Source organism: Dendrobates tinctorius, unplaced genomic scaffold, assembly GCF_039654945.1.
Source record: "Dendrobates tinctorius isolate UK_male_01 unplaced genomic scaffold, ASM3965494v1 ptg000334l, whole genome shotgun sequence".
NCBI lineage: Eukaryota > Metazoa > Chordata > Amphibia > Anura > Dendrobatidae > Dendrobates > Dendrobates tinctorius.
Window position 1 is genome coordinate 1,670,368 of NW_027362000.1, and position 12,639 is coordinate 1,683,006.

The window sequence follows — 12,639 nt, forward strand, 5'->3', positions numbered from 1 at the left end:
CCATAGACATGAGACAGGAAGTCACGCATCGGTGCAGCAGCGCCACTGTGGCCGGATGTGGTCACTGACACACAATACATTGTTTTGGTCTCATGTTTTCGGGTCCTTTTTACCGCACAATGAATGATATTAAAAACAACCCCCTCAGCGCTATAGATATGGCGTCAGCACTGACTGTGGGGGGCGGAGGTCTGATAGTGAAGATTGGTCATCAGTATGTTGTGACCGGACAGCCTCGGCTCTCCTCACCCTCCCCGGGTCCGGCACTGAGTCTCCGCCGCTGCCCCTAGTTTCTGATATTTGGCAGCAGCGGTAACATCACGTAGACAGCGCTGCAGCCAATCACTGAGCTCAGCAGCTCTGGGCAAGACATGCTAAGTGATTGGCTGCAGCGCTGTCTACGTGATATCACCGCTGCAGCCAAATATCAGAAACTAGGGGCAGCGGCGGACACGCATGGCTGGACCCGGGGAGAGGGAGGAGAGTGCTTATTTTTTGCACCATTTCCTCCTCACTCAGAGTCAACTCTGCTGAATGGAGTCTCCAATGCAAACTCAGCTCTCCTACAACACTTCCCCATTGCTGATTCCGCCCTGCTATATCATTCTGACAGCTTTTCTGTATTGAGTCTCCGTCGCAAACTCAGCTCTGCTACATGGCGGTGTTCAGTTTGCTGAATCAACTCTGCTACATCGCTGTGACTATTGCAAAATCAGCTCTGTATACATCTGCTGCTCGTCGCTGAGTCAACTCCGCTTTATCATTGTTTAGGCTCTGATGAGTGGAGTCTCCAATGCAAACTCAGCTCTGCTAGATTGGATCCAAATTGCTGAGTTATTTTGCTATATCACTGTGTCTGATCTGCTGCTTCCATTGCAAACTCAGCTTTGCTACACTGGCTCCTTAGGGGTGAGTCATCTCTACAATGAGGGGCAGTGCCAGCTCTGCTGCCATGACACTCTACTGCTACACTGGCTCCTTATTGCGGAGTCAGCTTCACCACAGCACTGTTCCAGCCTCTGTTGCTACGATTCCTCATTGCTGACTCAACTCTGCTATTTAAATCTTTTAGCTCTTCTGCATTGAGACTCCATTTCAGCTCTGCAACACATGTTCCTCATTGCTGGGTCAACTCTGCTACATCGCTGTTCCAGCTCTGCAGTAGTGATCCTGCCTTGTAAACTCAGATTTCCTACACCGCCTCCCCATTGCTAAGTCAACTCTCCTACATCACTGTTCCAGCTCTGCTGCATCACCGTTCCAGCTCTCCTACATCGCTGTTCCAGCTCTCCTACATCACTGTTCCAGCCCTGCTGTCAGTGTTCCAGTTCTCCTACATCGCTGTTTCAACTCTCCTACATCGCTGTTTCAACTCTCCTACATCGCTGTTCCAGCTCTCCTACATCGCTGTTCTAGCTCTCCTACATCACTGTTCCAGCCCTGCTGTCAGTGTTCCAGTTCTCCTACATCGCTGTTTCAACTCTCCTACATCGCTGTTTCAACTCTCCTACATCGCTGTTCCAGCTCTCCTACATCGCTGTTCTAGCTCTCCTACATCACTGTTCCAGCCCTGCTGTCAGTGTTCCAGTTCTCCTACATCGCTGTTTCAACTCTCCTCCATCGCTGTTCCAACTCTCCTACATCGCTGTTCCAGCTCTCCTACATCGCTGTTCCAGCTCTCCTACATCACTGTTCCAGCCCTGCTGTCAGTGTTCCAGTTCTCCTACATCGCTGTTTCAACTCTCCTACATCGCTGTTCCAACTCTCCTACATCGCTGTTCCAGCTCTCCCACATCGCTGTTCCAGCTCTCCTTCCAGCTCTCCTACATCGCTGATCCAGCTCTCCTACATCACTGTTCCAGCCCTGCTGTCAGTGTTCCAGTTCTCCTACATCGCTGTTTCAGGTCTCCTACATCGCTGTTTCAACTCTCCTACATCGCTGTTCCAGCTCTCCTACATCGCTGTTCTAGCTCTCCTACAACACTGTTCCAGCCCTGCTGTCAGTGTTCCAGTTCTCCTACATCGCTGTTTCAACTCTCCTACATCGCTGTTTCAACTCTCCTACATCGCTGTTCCAGCTCTCCTACATCGCTGTTCCAGCTCTCCTACATCACTGTTCCAGCCCTGCTGTCAGTGTTCCAGTTCTCCTACATCGCTGTTCCAACTCTCCTACATCGCTGTTCCAGCTCTCCTACATCGCTGTTCCAGCTCTCCTTCCAGCTCTCCTACATCGCTGTTCCAGCTCTCCTACATCGTTGTTCCAGCTCTGCTACATCACTGTTCCAGTTCTCCTACATTGCTGTTTCAACTCTCCTACATCGCTGTTCCAGCTGTCCTACATCACTGTTCCAGCCCTGCTGTCAGTGTTCCAGTTCTCCTACATCGCTGTTCCAACTCTCCTACATCGCTGTTCCAACTCTCCTTCCAGCTCTCCTACATCGTTGTTTCAGCTCTGCTACATCACTGTTCCAGTTCTCCTACATCGCTGTTTCAACTCTCCTACATCGCTGTTTCAACTCTCCTACATCGCTGTTCTAACTCTCCTACATCGCTGTTCCAGCTCTCCTTCCAGCTCTCCTACATCGTTGTTCCAGCTCTGCTACATCACTGTTCCAGGTCTCCTACATCGCTGTTTCAACTCTCCTACATCGCTGTTTCAGCTCTCCTACATCGCTGTTCCAGCCTCCTACATCACTGTTCCAGCCCTGCTGTCAGTGTTCCAGTTCTCCTACATCGCTGTTTCAACTCTCCTATATCGCTGTTTCAACTCTCCTACATCGCTGTTCCAGGTCTCCTACATCACTGTTCCAGCCCTGCTGTCAGTGTTCCAGTTCTCCTACATCGCTGTTTCAACTCTACTACATCGCTGTTTCAACTCTCCTACATCGCTGTTCCAGCTCTCCTACATCGCTGTTCTAGCTCTCCTACATCGCTGTTCCAGCTCTCCTACATCACTGTTCCAGCCCTGCTGTCAGTGTTCCAGTTCTCCTACATCGCTGTTTCAACTCTCCTACATCGCTGTTTCAACTCTCCTACATCGCTGTTCCAGCTCTCCTACATCGCTGTTCCAGCTCTCCTACATCACTGTTCCAGCCCTGCTGTCAGTGTTCCAGTTCTCCTACATCGCTGTTTCAACTCTCCTACATCGCTGTTCGAACTCTGCTACATCGCTGTTCCAGCTCTCCCATATCGCTGTTCCAGCTCTTCTTCCAGCTCTCCTACATCACTGTTCCAGCTCTCCTACATCACTGTTCCAGCTCTCCTACATCGTTGTTCCAGCTCTGCTACATCACTGTTCCAGTTCTCCTACATCGCTGTTTCAACTCTCCTACATCGCTGTTCCAGCTGTCCTACATCACTGTTCCAGCCCTGCTGTCAGTGTTCCAGATCTACATCGCTGTTCCAGTACTCCTACATTGCTGTTCCAACTCTCCTACATCACCGTTCCAGCTCTCCTACATCACTGTTCCAGCCCTACTGTCAGTGTTCCAGTTCTCCTACATCGCTGTTCCAACTCTCCTACATCGCTGTTCCAGCTCTCCTACATCGCTCTTCCAGCTACATCACTGTTCCAGCCCTGCTGTCAGTGTTCCAGTTCTCCTACATCACTGTTCCAGCTCTCCTACATCGCTGTTCCAGCTCTCCTACATCGCTGTTCCAGCTCTGCTACATCACTGTTCCAGTTCTCCTACATCGCTGTTCCAACTCTCCTACATCGCTGTTCCAACTCTCCTACATCGCTGTTCCAACTCTCCTACATCGCTGTTCCAGCTCTCCTACATCACTGTTCCAGCCCTGCTGTCAGTGTTCCAGCTCTTTTACATCGCTGTTCCAGCTCTCCTACATCGCTGTTCCAGCCCTGCTGTCAGTGTTCCAGTTCTCCTACATTGCTGTTCCAGCTCTCCTACATCGCTGTTCCAGCTCTCCTACATCACTGTTCCAGCCCTGCTGTCAGTGTTCCAGTTCTCCTACATCACTGTTCCAGCTCTCCTACATCGCTGTTCCAGCTCTCCTACATCACTGTTCCAGCCCTGCTGTCAGTGTTCCAGTTCTCCTACATCACTGTTCCAGCTCTCCTACATCGCTGTTCCAGCCCTCCTACATCGCTGTTCCAGCCCTGCTGTCAGTGTTCCAGTTCTCCTACATCGCTGTTCCAACTCTCCTACATCACTGTTCCAGCTCTCCTACATCACTGTTCCAGCTCTCCTACATCACTGTTCCAGCTCTGCTACATCACTGTTCCAGTTCTCCTACATCGCTGTTCCAGGTCTCCTACATCACTGTTCCAGCCCTGCTGTCAGTGTTTCAGTTCTCCTACATCACTGTTCCAGCTCTCCTACATCGCTGTTCCAGCCCTCCTACATCGCTGTTCCAGCCCTGCTGTCAGTGTTCCAGTTCTCCTACATCGCTGTTCCAACTCTCCTACATCCCTGTTCCAGCTCTCCTACATCACTGTTCCAGCTCTCCTACATCACTGTTCCAGCTCTGCTACATCACTGTTCCAGTTCTCCTACATCGCTGTTCCAGCTCTCCTACATCACTGTTCCAGCCCTGCTGTCAGTGTTCTGGTTCTCCTACATCAATGTTCCAGCTCTCCTACATCGCTGTTCCAGCTCTCCTACATCGCTGTTCCAGCTCTCCTACATCGCTGTTCCAGCCCTGCTGTCAGTGTTCCAGTTCTCCTACATCGCTGTTCCAGCTCTGCTACATCACTGTTCCAGTTCTCCTACATCACTGTTCCAGCTCTCCTACATCACTGTTCCAGTTTTCCTATATCGCTGTTCCAGCTCTCCTACATCGCTGTTCCAGCTCTCCTACATCACTATTCCAGCCCTGCTGTCAGTGTTCCCGTTCTCCTACATCGCTGTTTCAACTCTCCTACATCGCTGTTCTAGCTCTCCTACATCGCTGTTCCAGCTCTCCTTCCAGCTCTCCTACATCGTTGTTCCAGCTCTGCTACATCACTGTTCCAGTTCTCCTACATCGCTGTTTCAACTCTCCTACATCGCTGTTCCAGCTCTCCTACATCGCTGTTCCAGCTCTCCTACATCACTGTTCCAGCCCTGCTGTCAGTGTTCCAGTTCTCCTACATCACTGTTCCAGCCCTGCTGTCAGTGTTCCAGTTCTCCTACATCGCTGTTTTAACTCTCCTACATCGCTGTTCCAGCTCTCCTACATCGCTGTTCTAGCTCTCCTACATCACTGTTCCAGCCCTGCTGTTAGTGTTCCAGTTCTCCTACATCGCTGTTTCAACTCTCCTACATCGCTGTTTCAACTCTCCTACATCGCTGTTCCAGCTCTCCTACATCGCTGTTCCAGCTCTCCTACATCACTGTTCCAGCCCTGCTGTCAGTGTTCCAGTTCTCCTACATCGCTGTTTCAACTCTCCTACATCGCTGTTCCAACTCTCCTACATCGCTGTTCCAGCTCTCCCACATCGCTGTTCCAGCTCTCCTTCCAGCTCTTCTACATCGCTGTTCCAGCTCTCCTACATCACTGTTCCAGCCCTGCTGTCAGTGTTCCAGTTCTCCTACATCGCTGTTTCAACTCTCCTACATCGCTGTTTCAACTCTCCTACATCGCTGTTCCAGCTCTCCTACATCGCTGTTCCAGCTCTCCTACATCACTGTTCCAGCCCTGCTGTCAGTGTTCCAGTTCTCCTACATCGCTGTTTCAACTCTCCTACATCGCTGTTTCAACTCTCCTACATCGCTGTTCCAGCTCTCCTACATCGCTGTTCTAGCTCTCCTACATCACTGTTCCAGCCCTGCTGTCAGTGTTCCAGTTCTCCTACATCGCTGTTTCAACTCTCCTACATCGCTGTTCCAACTCTCCTACATCGCTGTTCCAGGTCTCCTACATCGCTGTTCCAGCTCTCCTACATCACTGTTCCAGCCCTGCTGTCAGTGTTCCAGTTCTCCTACATCGCTGTTTCAACTCTCCTACATCGCTGTTCCAACTCTCCTACATCGCTGTTCCAGCTCTCCCACATCGCTGTTCGGGCTCTCCTTCCAGCTCTCCTACATCGCTGTTCCAGCTCTCCTACATCACTGTTCCAGCCCTGCTGTCAGTGTTCCAGTTCTCCTACATCGCTGTTTCAACTCTCCTACATCGCTGTTTCAACTCTCCTACATCGCTGTTCCAGCTCTCCCACATCGCTGTTCCAGCTCTCCTTCCAGCTCTCCTACATCGCTGTTCCAGCTCTCCTACATCACTGTTCCAGCTCTCCTACATCGTTGTTCCAGCTCTGCTACATCACTGTTCCAGTTCTCATACATCGCTGTTTCAACTCTCCTACATCGCTGTTCCAGCTGTCCTACATCACTGTTCCAGCCCTGCTGTCAGTGTTCCAGTTCTACTTCGCTGTTCCAGTACTCCTACATTGCTGTTCCAACTCTCCTACATCACCGTTCCAGCTCTCCTACATCACTGTTCCAGCCCTACTGTCAGTGTTCCAGTTCTCCTACATTGCTGTTCCAACTCTCCTACATCGCTGTTCCAGCTCTCCTACATTGCTCTTCCAGCTCTCCTACATCACTGTTCCAGCCCTGCTGTCAGTGTTCCAGTTCTCCTACATCACTGTTCCAGCTCTCCTACATCGCTGTTCCAGCTCTCCTACGTCGCTGTTCCAGCTCTGCTACATCACTGTTCCAATTCTCCTACATCGCTGTTCCAACTCTCCTACATCGCTGTTCCAACTCTCCTACATCGCTGTTCCAACTCTCCTACATCGCTGTTCCAGCTCTCCTACATCACTGTTCCAGCCCTGCTGTCAGTGCTCCAGCTCTCCTACATCGCTATTCCAACTCTCCTACATCACTGTTCCAGCTCTCCTACATCGCTATTCCAGCTCTCCTACATCACTGTTCCAGCCCTGCTGTCAGTGTTCCAGTTCTCCTACATCACTGTTCCAGCTCTCCTACATCGCTGTTCCAGCTCTCCTACATCACTGTTCCAGCCCTGCTGTCAGTGTTCCAGTTCTCCTACATCACTATTCCAGCTCTCCTACATCGCTGTTCCAGCCCTCCTACATCGCTGTTCCAGCCCTGCTGTCAGTGTTCCAGTTCTCCTACATCGCTGTTCCAACTCTCCTACATCACCGTTCCAGCTCTCCTACATCACTGTTCCAGCTCTCCTACATCACTGTTCCAGCTCTGCTACATCACTGTTCCAGTTCTCCTACATCGCTGTTCCAGGTCTCCTACATCGCTGTTCCAGCTCTCCTACATCACTGTTCCAGCCCTGCTGTCAGTGTTCTAGTTCTCCTACATCAATGTTCCAGCTCTCCTACATCGCTGTTCCAGCTCTCCTACATCGCTGTTCCAGCCCTGCTGTCAGTGTTCCAGTTCTCCTACATCGCTGTTCCAACTCTCCTACATCACCGTTTCAGCTCTCCTACATCGCTGTTCTAGCTCTGCTACATCACTGTTCCAGTTCTCCTACATCACTGTTCCAGCTCTCCTACATCACTGTTCCAGTTTCCTATATCGCTGTTCCAGCTTTCCTACATCGCTGTTCCAGCTCTCCTACATCACTATTCCAGCCCTGCTGTCAGTGTTCCAGTTCTCCTACATCGCTGTTTCAACTCTCCTACATCGCTGTTCCAGCTCTCCTACATCGCTGTTCCAGCTCTCCTACATCGCTGTTCCAGCCCTGCTGTCAGTGTTCCAGTTCTCCTACATCGCTGTTTCAACTCTCCTACATCGCTGTTTCAACTCTCCTACATCGCTTACAGCTCTCCTACATCGCTGTTCCAGCTCTCCTACATCACTGTTCCAGCCCTGCTGTCAGTGTTCCAGTTCTCCTACATCGCTGTTTCAACTCTCCTACATCGCTGTTCCAGCTCTCCTACATCGCTGTTCCAGCCCTGCTGTCAGTGTTCCAGTTCTCCTACATCGCTGTTTCAACTCTCCTACATCGCTGTTTCAACTCTCCTACATCGCTTACAGCTCTCCTACATCGCTGTTCCATCTCTCCTACATCACTGTTCCAGTCCTGCTGTCAGTGTTCCAGTTCTCCTACATCGCTGTTTCAACTCTCCTACATCGCTGTTTCAACTCTCCTACATCGCTGTTCCAACTCTCCTACATCGCTGTTCCAGCTCTCCTTCCAGCTCTCCTACATCGCTGTTCCAGCTCTCCTACATCGCTGTTCCAGCCCTGCTGTCAGTGTTCCAGTTCTCCTACATCGCTGTTCCAACTCTCCTACATCACCGTATCAGCTCTGCTACATCACTGTTCCAGTTCTCCTACATCACTGTTCCAGTTTTCCTATATCGCTGTTCCAGCTCTCCTACATCGCTGTTCCAGCTCTCCTACATCACTATTCCAGCCCTGCTGTCAGTGTTCCAGTTCTCCTACATCGCTGTTTCAACTCTCCTACATCGCTGTTCCAGCTCTCCTACATCGCTGTTCCAGCTCTCCTACATCGCTGTTCCAGCCCTGCTGTCAGTGTTCCAGTTCTCCTACATCGCTGTTTCAACTCTCCTACATCGCTGTTTCAACTCTCCTAAATCGCTGTTCCAGCTCTCCTACATCGCTGTTACAGCTCTCCTACATCACTGTTCCAGCCCTGCTGTCAGTGTTCCAGTTCTCCTACATCGCTGTTTCAACTCTCCTACATCGCTGTTTCAACTCTCCTACATCGCTGTTCCAGCTCTCCTTCCAGCTCTCCTACATCGCTGTTCCAGCTCTCCTACATCACTGTTCCAGCTCTCCTACATCGTTGTTCCAGCTCTGCTACATCACTGTTTCAGTTCTCCTACATCGCTGTTCCAGCTGTCCTACATCACTGTTCCAGCCCTGCTGTCAGTGTTCCAGTTCTACATCGCTGTTCCAGTACTCCTACATCGCTGTTCCAACTCTCCTACATCACCGTTCCAGCTCTCCTACATCACTGTTCCAGCCCTGCTGTCAGTGTTCCAGCTCTCCTACATCGCTGTTCCAACTCTCCTACATCGCTGTTCCAGTTCTCCTACATCGCACTTCCAGCTCTCCTACATCACTGTTCCAGCCCTGCTGTCAGTGTTCCAGTTCTCCTACATCACTGTTCCAACTCTCCTACATCACCGTTCCAGCTCTCCTACATCACTGTTCCAGCTCTCCTACATCGCTGTTCCAGCTCTCCTACATCACTGTTCCAGCCCTGCTGTCAGTGTTCCAGTTCTCCTACATCACTGTTCCAGTTCTCCTTCATCGCTGTTCCAGCTCTCCTACATCGCTGTTCCAGCTCTGCTACATCACTGTTCTAGTTCTCCTACATCACTGTTCCAGCCCTGCTGTCAGTGTTCCAGTTCTCTTACATCACTGTTCCAGTTCTCCTACATCGCTGTTTCAACTCTCCTACATCGCTGTTCCAGCTCTCCTACATCGCTCTTCCAGCTCTCCTACATCACTGTTCCAGCCCTGCTGTCAGTGTTCCAGTTCTCCTACATCACTGTTCCAGCTCTCCTACATTGCTGTTCCAGCTGTTCTACATCACTGTTCCAGCCCTGCTGTCAGTGTTCCAGTTCTCCTACATCGCTGTTCCAGTTCTCCTACATCGCTGTTCCAACTCTCCTACATCACCGTTCCAGCTCTCCTACATCACTGTTCCAGCCCTGCTGTCAGTGTTCCGGTTCTCCTACATCGCTGTTCCAGCTCTCCTACATCGCTGTTCCAGCTCTCCTACATCGCTGTTCCAGCTCTCCTACATCACTGTTCCAGCCCTGCTGTCAGTGTTCCAGTTTTCCTACATCACTGTTCCAGCTCTCCTACATCGCTGTTCCAGCTCTCCTACATCACTGTTCCAGCCCTGCTGTCAGTGTTCCAGGTCTCCTACATCACTGTTCCAGCTCTCCTACATCGCTGTTCCAGCTTTCCTACATCGCTGTTCCAGCCCTGCTGTCAGTGTTCCAGTTCTCCTACATCGCTGTTCCAACTCTCCTACATCGCTTTTCCAGCTCTCCTACATCGCTCTTCCAGGTCTGCTACATCGCTGTTCCAGCTCTCCTACATCACTGTTCCAGTTCTTTTACATCGCTGTTCCAGCTCTCCTACATCGCTGTTCCAGCCCTGCTGTCAGTGTTCCAGTTCTCCTACATCGCTGTTCCAACTCTCCTACATCACCGTTTCAGCTCTCCTACATCGCTGTTCTAGCTCTGCTACATCACTGTTCCAGTTCTCCTACATCACTGTTCCAGCTCTCCTACATCACTGTTCCAGTTTCCTATATCGCTGTTCCAGCTTTCCTACATCGCTGTTCCAGCTCTCCTACATCACTATTCCAGCCCTGCTGTCAGTGTTCCAGTTCTCCTACATCGCTGTTTCAACTCTCCTACATCGCTGTTCCAGCTCTCCTACATCGCTGTTCCAGCTCTCCTACATCGCTGTTCCAGCCCTGCTGTCAGTGTTCCAGTTCTCCTACATCGCTGTTTCAACTCTCCTACATCGCTGTTTCAACTCTCCTACATCGCTTACAGCTCTCCTACATCGCTGTTCCAGCTCTCCTACATCACTGTTCCAGCCCTGCTGTCAGTGTTCCAGTTCTCCTACATCGCTGTTTCAACTCTCCTACATCGCTGTTCCAGCTCTCCTACATCGCTGTTCCAGCCTTGCTGTCAGTGTTCCAGTTCTCCTACATCGCTGTTTCAACTCTCCTACATCGCTGTTTCAACTCTCCTACATCGCTTACAGCTCTCCTACATCGCTGTTCCATCTCTCCTACATCACTGTTCCAGTCCTGCTGTCAGTGTTCCAGTTCTCCTACATCGCTGTTTCAACTCTCCTACATCGCTGTTTCAACTCTCCTACATCGCTGTTCCAACTCTCCTACTTCGCTGTTCCAGCTCTCCTTCCAGCTCTCCTACATCGCTGTTCCAGCTCTCCTACATCACTGTTCCAGCTCTCCTACATCGCTGTTCCAGCTCTCCTACATCGCTGTTCCAGCCCTGCTGTCAGTGTTCCAGTTCTCCTACATCGCTGTTTCAACTCTCCTACATCGCTGTTTCAACTCTCCTACATCGCTTACAGCTCTCCTACATCGCTGTTCCAGCTCTCCTACATCACTGTTCCAGCCCTGCTGTCAGTGTTCCAGTTCTCCTACATCGCTGTTCCAGCTCTCCTACATCGCTGTTCCAGCTCTCCTACATCGCTGTTCCAGCCCTGCTGTCAGTGTTCCAGTTCTCCTACATCGCTGTTTCAACTCTCCTACATCGCTGTTTCAACTCTCCTACATTGCTTACAGCTCTCCTACATCGCTGTTCCATCTCTCCTACATCACTGTTCCAGTCCTGCTGTCAGTGTTCCAGTTCTCCTACATCGCTGTTTCAACTCTCCTACATCGCTGTTCCAGCTGTCCTACATCACTGTTCCAGCCCTGCTGTCAGTGTTCCAGTTCTACATTGCTGTTCCAGTACTCTTACATCGCTGTTCCAACTCTCCTACATCACCGTTCCAGCTCTCCTACATCACTGTTCCAGCCCTGCTGTCAGTGTTCCAGTTCTCCTACATCGCTGTTCCAACTCTCCTACATCGCTGTTCCAGATCTCCTACATTGCTCTTCCAGCTCTCCTACATCACTGTTCCAGCCCTGCTGTCAGTGTTCCAGTTCTCCTACTTCGCTGTTCCAGTTCTCCTACATCACTGTTCCAGCTCTCCTACATCACCGTTCCAGCTCTCCTACATCGCCGTTCCAGCTCTCCTACATCACCGTTCCAGCTCTCCTACATCGCTGCTCCAGCTCTCCATCGCTGTTCCAGCCCTCCTACATCGCTGTTCCAGCCCTGCTGTCAGTGTTCCAGTTCTCCTACATCGTTGTTCCAACTCTCCTACATCGCTGTTCCAACTCTCCTACATCACCGTTCCAGCTCTCCTACATCACTGTTCCAGCTCTCCTACATCACTGTTCCAGCTCTGCTACATCACTGTTCCAGTTCTCCTACATCGCTGTTCCAGGTCTCCTACATCGTTGTTCCAGCTCTCCTACATCACTGTTCCAGCCCTGCTGTCAGTGTTCTAGTTCTCCTACATCAATGTTCCAGCTCTCCTACATCGCTGTTCCAGCTCTCCTACATCGCTGTTCCAGCTCTCCTACATCGCTGTTCCAGCCCTGCTGTCAGTGTTCCAGTTCTCTTACATCGCTGTTCCAACTCTCCTACATCACCGTATCAGCTCTGCTACATCACTGTTCCAGTTCTCCTACATCACTGTTCCAGTTTTCCTATATCGCTGTTCCAGCTCTCCTACATCGCTGTTCCAGCTCTCCTACATCACTATTCCAGCCCTGCTGTCAGTGTTCCAGTTCTCCTACATCGCTGTTTCAACTCTCCTACATCGCTGTTCCAGCTCTCCTACATCGCTGTTCCAGCTCTCCTACATCGCTGTTCCAGCCCTGCTGTCAGTGTTCCAGTTCTCCTACATCGCTGTTTCAACTCTCCTACATCGCTGTTTCAACTCTCCTAAATCGCTGTTCCAGCTCTCCTACATCGCTGTTACAGCTCTCCTACATCACTGTTCCAGCCCTGCTGTCAGTGTTCCAGTTCTCCTACATCGCTGTTTCAACTCTCCTACATCGCTGTTTCAACTCTCCTACATCGCTGTTCCAGCTCTCCTTCCAGCTCTCCTACATCGCTGTTCCAGCTCTCCTACATCACTGTTCCAG